This window comes from Stegodyphus dumicola, chromosome 12 (genome assembly GCF_044657685.1).
Source record: "Stegodyphus dumicola isolate Sdum_Otavi_A_Nest chromosome 12, ASM4465768v1".
Classification (NCBI taxonomy): Eukaryota; Metazoa; Arthropoda; class Arachnida; order Araneae; family Eresidae; genus Stegodyphus; species Stegodyphus dumicola.
The window spans coordinates 41,624,360-41,635,683 of NC_140779.1; the positions used below are offsets into that span (position 1 = coordinate 41,624,360).

Consider the following 11,324-nt stretch of genomic DNA (forward strand, 5'->3'; position numbering starts at 1 on the left):
AACGTGGTTTTAGAAGAATGGGCTATATAACCAAATTTCTATCTATACTCTGGTAAACAGTACATTATTTGCTCATCAAAAGCCTAAATTTAGCTAATGCTCGGCTTAGTTCTTAAATTGCAATTTTATCCACAGCCCCCAAACAAGACGATGTTTGGTATTTTATTTCATTACTTAGTTATTCATCTTTAATTTAAGAATTAAATTTTCATTTGTCTTTAAATTTTTATTGAATTATAATAATAATCCTTTAATATACTAGTTGCTAATTATTTTATTATTGTAATAGTTATTTTATTTATTTTTATTTATTTATTCATCTTTCCTGATGGCCTTCCATAGTGCTCCAGCACTTCTAATTTTAAAAATTAAGTCCTGACTACAACCAATGATTGCGAAAATAAAAGTCAAGTAACTTATTTAGTGATAATTAAATAAAATAAAAGCCAAAGCTTTTATTTTCGCCTTACTTGGCTTTTATTATATATATATATAATATATATATAAGTTCATACAACATATAATATATATATATATATATATATATATATATATGTGTGTGTGTGTACTTTACATTTAATTATAATTTATTTGATATATATACACATATATACGTTTGGTAGTATTACCGATTGCAATAAAAAGGGAGGTGCACATCTAGATGTTATAACGGACCCATATACAAAATTGCAACGTTCTATAACTAACCGTTTTTGAGTTATGCAAAATGCATACATACGTACTTACACATCACGAAAAAAATCCCTTTCAAGTATCAACTTAGAGTCATAATCATTAGTCATAAGTATCAGCTTAGAGTAAATGGGATTACATTTAACAATAAGTTAAAAAAAAAAAGAGAGAGAGAGTCCTTCATTGTGTTCGTACGTACAGGCGTCAGCCCAAAAAATAATTCACATGGATTCCGTAATCGTCAAAAACGGATATTTCCGTTAAAATATGATACCCAAAAAATATGATACCCAAAAGTTTTCTCGAAATCAATAATTACTACCATTTTATTTGATACAAGGAAGTAAAGAACCTATATTAACCTACATATTCTTATATAAACAATACCTAAGTGCAGTATATAAATATTTCAAATCAATAAAACTCTGACTATGGCACGCTCAAGGAAAAAAAAAAAAAAAAAAAAAAAAAGAAGATGAATCATCTAAATTTTCAAATTACAAACATAAATAGCAATAGTAAAAAGCAACTACAAAATAACGCTTCACGCTATCAAAATTGCTCATTTTCTTAAATATCAACAACTAAATAGTATTTCAACTAAAACACATAATGTAAACAAGAGTTTGCCCTATGTCCAAAAAAATTCAAAATTATCTATGAAAAATATGAGCGCATTGTGACACCGTATCATTCGTATTCGAACAGCAACCGCATCATTCGTATTCGCATAGAAACCGCATCATTCGTACTCGAACAAACCGCATCGTACGACAGATGCGAGTAACGAAATGAATTTGTGAGTACCGAATCGGTACTTCGAGTCAACCAATTTACCCGTTACTCAGTAACGAATACATGCGGTTTGCTCCAGCTCTAATCAAGAACACCGCTAAAATTATTCCAGATCGAAGGGAAGTATTGATGTCTTTGTTTTACCCGCTCTACTAAAAGTGTAAGTATGCATATTTTCATATTTTTAATCATATTTTTAATAATGAAAGTTTGCTATAATTGTTTTGTATATGTCTAAATCTTCCAAATTGTGTATGCTATAATCATATTGATCTCAAACTTATCATAGCTGCCAACTCAAGTTTTCAACTCAGTCCCGGTTTTTCATCACATCTCAAGGTAAATTACCAAATCTCGAGATTTTAATGTCTCGAAATTTAAATCTTTACTAAAGAAAATTTTTCTCAGCAAAAAAACGAAATTTATCAAAATAATGAAATTTTTAATTAGGCGAATTGTATTCGTTCACCTGTAATGATTTTCATAATAATTTTTCTTGTTAAACTTTATTTCACAAAACTGTATTTTTTATTAATTTTATTGACCTTAATAAATTTTTCTTATCGGATTTCGTTTAATCTGAGTTGTTTTGATCTGCTGTAGACATCAGTAGATTTTTATGTGAAGATTTAGGCAATGTTTAATTAGTTAATTTTCGTGTTTAATTTTGTTTACTTTAGAACCTGGCATATTACTAATTTTATCTAGTGTTATTATGTATGTTAATTATTAATTTCACATGCATCGTATATTTAAAAATACTTTGATAAATAAAAGCTTTGCTTCACTACTGAAGATTTCCTCAGCATAAAAAAGCGAGGAAATAAAAAAAATGAAATTAGTAAAGAGCATAAATTTTAGACTATCTAATAAAATGCTAATGCATCTTACATCAAAATTGAATTACAAGTACTATAGTAACCTGAACCATCATGCATCATAAACTGAATCAAAGCGAGTTTGGAATTTCTTTGAAATGGTATAACCTCGCAGAGTGAAAAACCTTTCATTTTTCTAGAGCAAACCCGTCTTTAAAGAAAATCTCCCGTCTTTTAAGATTTTCCAAGGCTGGAAACTATGATCTGCATGCATATACGATTGTGTTTATGGCTTTAAAAATACAATTTTTATACTATTCAAATGTAGTACAGGTATTTTATGCACGTACTGTTTTCATTAAATTGTAAAGAAAAATTAAAACACTAAGAGAATTAAATATCTTATATTTACACAAGCAATGAAATAGACATTTTTTATTATTTTAAAAAAAATAATAATAATTAATAATAATTAAAATAATAATAAATAAATAAAAAAAATAATAATAAATAAAAATTGCCAAAATTTCAGTTTGTTCTCCAGCTAAAGCGGCAATAAATAAATAAACAAATAAATAAGTAAAAATTTTAACTTTCAATAAATCAACTGGAACTGCACTGGAGCGATGTAAATGAAATATCTTCATCTCACATTTGTCTAAGACATTACGTACCAAGCAAATTTAGTCGTAAACCTAGAATACTTAAAGAAATACAGAGTTGGAAGGCAACAAAGTTTCTTTATTTCTTCTATACACTAGGCCTGTTGTTATGAATTCAATTTTACCATCTGCTATGTACAACAACTTTCTTTTACTACATGTGGAAATTTTTATTTTAATAAAGCCTTCAGATATTGCTTTCTCTAATGATGCATTTGCAGAAAATGATTTAAGAGCTTTTAAACACAGTATTCGATTACATGGGAAAATATTTATTTAATAATTTATTTAATAATGTATAATGTTCTATCTTTGATTCATTTAATAAATGATGTTCAAGTATTTGGGCCTCTTGACACTTTTTGTTGAAAACATTTGAACTTTTTGGGGGAACTGAAAAATATGCTTTGTGCTCTTTCAAAACCTTTGCAGCAGCTTGCACGCAGATATGCTTAACAAACACGTTTTGACGAAGAAAAGGAATCAATAAGTGAAATTAGCAAAATATATCGTTTCAACTCTCAGAATTTAAGATATATGCTGACACTGGTGATAATTGTTGTTTATTTATAGACAAATCAGTTCTAATAATCAAATATCTGTTAGAAAATTCATCGGAAAAAGAAATTGTTTTTTTACAGATTTAATAAACAAAAAGAATTTTAGTCATCCTTTCAGTTCTCTAAATTTAGGTGTCATTATAATTTCAGAACTATCAATAAATTTAGAATCTACATCAGTGGAATCTGTTAACTGTATATATATATGCTAGTGGCATATAGGGATTATTATGTTTGTTATCCATTATGTTTTTAATAAGGTGTGCTAACAGAGTTTCCCTCACCTAGAAAATTTTAAACTGCCATAGAAAATGCAAAATATATTCAGAAAGTCAGGGAGGAATTTTCCCAGAATGTCAGGAAGTTTGAGTTCGTATAAGACAAGCTTTTTAATGTTGATAATTAACTACATATAAAGTAAGATTGCTTCCATTCAGTCTCAGAACATTTACGGATTTATTTCATTACATTCACAGAAAATGGCATTTAGCGTTGTACATTTGCTAATGACCGATGAAGTGGCTGTCGTCCAAGCAAATGAGTGTCAGATGATAAAAAGGGACATGTAACTGGCCTTCGTATAAAGAAAGAAGTCACATGGAAAGAGCAATTCTGGAACACAGAGAACCAGATACATCCTGAGAGAATTTTTATATTGTTATCCTGGGAGAATATTGTAAGTATTCTACAAATGATTTTTACGTCTGTTTTCCCATATTAATTTAATTGGTAGGAAGTTTTTCGAGAGCATAAAATTGAAATAATATGTTTTCTGAATTGAAACAGTGAAATTTAAAAAAAATGTTTTGATGCGTAGGAAAATGTATTAAGCATACTTTAATTTTTCTAAACAAATATTATTTATCCTTATTCTCTCTAATTAATTGTGCTCATATTATGTCAGCTTATGTTTTAATAGTTTCGCTCCGAAATAAATCATATCTACATTCTTAACATTCTTAATTACGGTTCATAGTAAGACTCCAATATTCAATATACTTTGCTAGTTTGTGAATTTTAATACAACCTCTTTAAAAACTTACCCATATATAAAATAATGGATGCTCAAAGGAAGACTGAACGAGAGATTTTAGCCTGCGGATCCATATAAATGTCAAATTCAATTCCATTGAGTGAAGTCATGAATCAGGCTCTAGAATGTTAACACTGTGTTTAAATTTAATTAAAAAACGCCTATCTATATATTTTATTTACAAATCTGAATAAAAATATAATTTTCAATAATAAGATTTGAGTTTTCTATAAGAAATGTTAAAGTGATTAACGATTCTAAACAATAAATATGTTGTTGAGTTGAAAGATGAGACTGTATCTAATGAAAAATGTATGCATTTTTGTAGCTAATTATGCTACAGTTGAATTTAAGTCCAAAAGCGGCTTTAAAGACATTGAATTTTAGATTCAGGTTCAGACTTTGAAACACCAAAACAGAAGCGAAAGAGGCCATTAACATTCTGATACATGTATATATTAATATACATGTATCAGAATGTGAATTCTTCGTATGATAAATTAAATACAAAAAGAAACAAAACAGAATTACCTCCTACTAAATTAAATTATAGCTAAATAAAAAGAAATCTCTTTTAATTTTTCCTCATGCGGTAGTAAATTAAATTTTACTACACTTTCTTAAGCTTCTTTACTTAGTTATATTAATTACAGTAGTAGAAGATGTTTTTAATCATTTATTTCAGTTTTTATTTTTTTATAATTAAATCGAAATTATATGTTTAATTCCATTATAATAATTTTGCTTGCTGATTATTTTTTCCTTTATCAAATTTTAATTTTATTTTGAAATTTTGCATTTTAACAATTTCACATTATGAACGTTTGTCTATTATAAGATTTTTGAATTCTACAGTTTCTTTTTCTTGGTGACTTGTGCTTTATGTCACTGTACTTTTTAAAGTTCTTTTTATAAAAAGTTTGTACTTTAGTAGTACTTTTATAGTACATTTTATATAAAAAGTTTCTAACTTTCAAATTAACAAAATTTGCTCTTTTCAAAAAAGTGTTGACTTTTTCATATTTTTATATATTGAGTAACTAATTTTGAATCACGTCAAAATTAACTAGCTATTTAGTCATTTACTTTTATTTTTCAAGAATGTTCATTTCAGAGACACTTAGCGCTATGTTTAATTCCTCAGCATTAACTTTGCTTATTAGCTATTTTTTCACGATCTAAATTCATTAATCTTCTTTTGAATTTCATAAGTTTACTAAGTCCATATTTTCAAAATTTGGCCAGCTTTGCCTTCTCTGTGGTTTTGAATTCCGCATGCGTCTTTTTTTTTTTTTTTTTTTTTTCATGTACATTATGTCATTCCTATTTTCCAAGTTATTAATTTTTAAAAACTTTTTAATTTAAAATTAATAAATATGCTTTCACTTATTCTTCAAAATCTTCTAAAGAAAGTGCGTTAAAAAATACTTCAAAAGGCGAGTTTAGTCTATTTTGTCATTTATGTATTCGATTTTGAGTCACGTCGGAGTAAGTGATATCGTGATAAATACTGATTTCAGATACTTGCAGTTTTTATCATTATTTCAATTTGCCTCATCGGTTGCTAAATGTATAACACTAGCGAAGACTGGGAGTTCGTCTTGGCTTCTATTCCAGACGAACGGTTTTGTTGCGTAGTTGGTTTTCGTGGTTTTTCCATGAGTAGCATGAATACGAGCCAGTTTTCTTTTGAAATTCCTCCACGAATTCATTCCCTCCCTTAGGCAGATATCATTTGTACACTTCGTTATATTCGAGTATCCTTAAATAATCATTAAATAATTTTTAAACAGTTTTAAATTTTTTGAAAAATTTTAATTTTGAATTAAGGTTTTGGTCTTTTAATTCAAAGGACTCTTTGATTACTTGTACAATTCATGCAGATATAATTTGATTTCTCTGTTTATAATTCCATTTTCTTTCGGCTGCTCTTTGACAAAGACCGAAGATATTTTTTAATTCTTTAAATTTCACGCGAACTTTGTTTTATTTATGTATTGATTTAATTTTGCTCCAATTTTGTTTTCCATGTTTTTGATTCATTCTTTTGATTTGTGACTTATTGTTACAGAGTTCATCATTTTAGGTTTATATTAACTCCATTTGTTTGAATTCACATGTCTCTCTGTATGTATATATATATGCAAGGAAGAGGAAAGTTCAAAAGCGATTGCTTAAAAGTACATTTGGAAATTAAAATTTTAAAATCAAAAAATACCCTCACTTCCAATATTTCACTTAACATGATCTTTGAGACTAAATCGCGATTTCAAAATACATAAAAATCATATTCTAACCATATTCTAATCATATTCAAAAAAATTTCAATGATTTTTTTCAAGGATTGTATATTTTTCTTCAAGTGAATTTAACTAAATTCAAATAGTGACATTACAGAGCGTGTTAATTTTGTATTTCAATCTCGAAAATGATTGCTTTAAACGGCGACCATTTCGAGAGCATTTTGACATAACTGACGATATATGAAATTGAAGCTCAATTTGTTGGCGACGTTTGGTGCTAAAAACAATTCTTGACCAATAATCTTCTAACAAAATTAATTTTAGTAAGTGTTATAATTTGTTTGCTATTTCACTTTTAAACTTTGAAAAACCGTCAGTCATTTCTAGGATAACCCATATTGATTTTTTACTTTATATTTATTAATTATATACATATGTATAGATTTATATATATCCGTCGATCTGTTTTTTATATGTGTTAACTTTTCACATATCACATCGATAAGATTAGTTTTAGTGCATTCACATGTTTTCCAACGTTGATTCTAACAGTTTTATTTCGCGTGTAGGCTGTTTTTTCACCTTTCCATGTTAATATTTTTTTAAAAATTACTTCCATGTTAATATTTTAAAAAATACTGCGTTGAACTATTTTATGGAGACACAGCTCTTGGTAACTTTTTAGCAAGCTCACTAGAATATTTCTTCCTATTATTTCATAATTTTGCAGCATTTTGCGCAAAAAATTTTTTAAGACCAAATAGCTCTTACGTCAAATTACTTGTTAGCTTTTCAATTTCTATTTCAATTTATATATATATATATATATATATTAATATATATGGCATTGCTTATTAAAAGTTTTTTGTGGTTAAAATTGATCAGATCTATTTTAGTAGAATCTAATGAGTAAGTATGTAAGTATTATGTTGCGCTTCTTGTAGTTGTTCTCCATCACAGGTTTAAAATCATAAGCACTCATTAAATGAATCATGAAATAGCTTTAGCACTACTGTTATATTAATAGATGTAATTGTTGCCCCAAAATTTGGCTACTCGGCTTTCCTGAAGTCTATTGCTCTAAAAAAAGAAAAGTCTATAGTAAAATGCTTTATTCGATTTAAAACAAGGGTGCCAAAATTCCTAAATACATATTTGTAGGAATGAATAGAATTACATATTAAACGTTTTTCTCACTTACACATTTCTCCATTTACGTTGACAAATTTTCATGACTAAATACTACTTCACTTTTTGTTAAGATTATTTCACGTTTAATTAGATACCTGCGCAAATTTAATGCAAATAAAGCACATTTAACAACATATAATGACACAATTCTAACTAATCAATGCACTAATCTCTAATATTAAATTGAATTTACATTGTAATTTGATTTTAAATTAATTGTAAATCTCTCATATTAAATTAAATTTTAATTTGAATGAAACACTAGGATAAAAAGTTATTCTGATTACTGAAATGTATTCATATATGCAAAATGTAAATAGCAAATAATATTTCAAATCAAATTTCTCAATTTTATATTTATACTTATTATATGTATAATAAATTTTAAAATATTTAGTGAGTCATTGTAGGATATTTTTGCTTCTGAGTCAAAGTTCTATTTAATTTCCTTAACATTCGTATTAAAATACCTATATAGTGTGTATATATACACACACACACACATATATATATAATAATTTATTTCCTAAACAATATTGATTAATTGATTATATTATCTCCTAAGTTTAATTAAAGTAAAATTATTTTAAAAGAGTATATATATATATATGTAAAACGTTTATCTTTACATGCATATGCACATGTACTTAAATTTTTATCATAGTTGCACTGTATTGTCTTATTTTAATATAAGCATTTCAAGGTGACAGTATCCATGCTCCTTATTTTCGTTCGTAACATATATGTTGCCATCCCTTCAATGAAATAATTTTTTCTACTCCATGACTGTAACTCATATGAACCTTTAAGTGCGGTGCCGAAATAAAAGGAAAATAGGAAAAACGAATCTCCAGAATCGAAAATCTTTTGCAGCACATGTTACCCTTGTTCACTAGAGAAACTAAATGGGAAAATAGCTACTTGAAAGAAACACAATTCGACATTTTTTGTTTGTAATACTTCATAATTTTATGACCATTTCATTCTTTTCAAATATTTTAACTAGACCAGCATTTCATGGTTTAAATAACCATTTTCGTTTTTTTTCTGGCAAGGAAACAAATTTCATTTTTTTATTGTTGATAATGCTATCTGAGAATGCCAAAAAATGAGGTATTTGTATTGCAAACCTCAAAATCTTTAACCAAAAATTATCTGTTAAAAAATCCTTTTTCTTAATTCCATTATATTTTTAGTTCCCGTTTTCTAAATAACAGTTCAATTTGCACTTATCTAATTTTTGAAAAATTGAAATTTATCTAAAATTTTGATTTTTTTAAAATCAACTCTAACGACGAAATCTCAAATTGAAGCATTATTCAATAGTACTATTTCAAGATAACATAATTTTACATTAAACCGACCACATAGGATGAAACAGCATCGCTTTTATTAAAGTTTGAGAAAATTTATTATTTCTTGATTATTTAGTTTAAAAAATATTTTTTTAAAAATTCTTTTAGGTGCTTTCAAAGAAAATCGGGCCACCAGAGAGGTACCTTGCAGTATTATTGAACATATTATAAAAGACTGGTTGAAAAGTGTTTCATTTATAGAAAAGTATCATAAACAAAAAGGAAAATGTACAACAGAAGGAAGTTTGTAAACAATGGAATAAAAAATTTGTGTATTAGCTTGTACGAAAATACTGTAATTAAAGTTATTAATTGTTCAGTTTGTTTCTTAACTTTCATGAAGACTTGGATTGGTAGAGGATACTTAGCTTAAGCAAATATTGTATCTTATACATTGTATTACTGAATATGAAAATAATTAGTTCATTGAATTTGAATGTTTGATTCTACAAGAGAAATTTATTACATGAATATGCAATATGGAAATTAATTTCATTACATTTCCTTTAATACTTTTAATTTTGCTTTAAAATTTTATGAAATAATATAAAACCATCAGTTTATAGATTTTGGGAATTTAATGCATTTCTAGTAGCTGAATTAAATTAAAACCTTTTGCAATAAATGCTTCAAATTTTAAATTATGACAATAATTATATTTTAACTGAAAATTGCTTGTTAAGAATCTTATCCATTGATTGGACCATCCACTGAACTAATTTTATAAATCAAATTTATGGCAAAATAATGAATTTATGAAAGATATATGTCATTTTATTTGTTTATTAACTTTCAAAATACGCCTTCTAACTTTATAAAAAAATTACATGGACAGAAGTAATTTTAACAGAGAACTGTTTAGTACAGTTAAATTGCTTGTAAACAGAACACAAGAAAAAATATTTATTTTTAAAATTTGCATACATTTAAATGCAAACTTTAAAATTTATTTTAATGACAAGAAATGTCCAAGCATTCACTTTAAATTCCCATCATCCTGATGCTTTTAGTCTACTGCAATGACAAAAACTCTAGACAGCAGTAGTCTCATATAAAGTTTAAGTACAGTTATTAAACTGGCATATCAGAGCTTATTAGTGTTGAAAGAAAACAATTTATTTTTAATTTACTGCAAAAAAGTACCGAAGATTATATTTAATAAGAAATAATTATTTTGTCCAGAATATAATACAGTCTCCCATTAAAATAGTTTGGTGTATATGATCACATGAATAAGGTTTCAGAATTTTGAAAATTGCAATGATTCTGGCCATATATTAAAAATCGTGATTTGCAGTCTGATTCCTTTTCCTTCCAGTGAGAACAATAACTTAATTTCTTGGTTAATTTATTAAGTTTAAAATACATTTCTATCATTATAACTGTAACAAATCTTGTTTTTATATGTAGTTAATAAGAATGGTGTGTAAAACTTCTATGGGAATATAAGGTCTAGATAATATTGCATTGGAGGAATTGCATGTAAATGTAGAGAAAAAGTGTAAAGTTTCATTAGTAAGTGGCATGTATGTAATGAACTAAGAGAATAGAAAAAAATAATAGAATTTGAATTTTGATGCACATATAAAGCATAACATATATTTGTAAATGTAACATTTCAGGCTCAACTCTTCAAACAGATAATGTCTTTTCCAGAAAATTGCAGTGTTCTCTTCCGTTAAAGAAATGTAAATTATTATATGAATTCACTATTTGGAAACTAAGTTTCGCATAAGACGCAAGTATTACAAACACAAATATTTCATGTACTGTTGTCCTTCAGAGACTGTACATATAGACCGGATTCAGAACGTTCTAGTTAGACGTAACTCAAAACGTTCTAGTTAAACGTGATTCGGAACGTTCTTTGCATGTTATACAGAAGTGTTAACAGTACAAGTATTTGACATGGTATTGCTCGTCATAAACCTTTAATCTATAGACGACATTCAGAACGTCTGCCCAAACGTTAAG

The 11,324-nt window shown here is 27.0% G+C and overlaps 1 long non-coding RNA gene across 1 annotated transcript; it reads left to right on the top strand.

Annotated features, from left to right (window-relative positions):
• The first annotated feature begins 1,572 nt into the window (after positions 1-1,572).
• Positions 1,573-9,560, top strand: LOC146993548 (uncharacterized). The gene is made up of 3 exons (XR_015044330.1): positions 1,573-1,648; positions 4,005-4,204; positions 9,459-9,560. It is a non-coding gene; the product is annotated as an uncharacterized LOC146993548 (long non-coding RNA).
• The last annotated feature ends 1,764 nt before the right edge of the window (positions 9,561-11,324 follow it).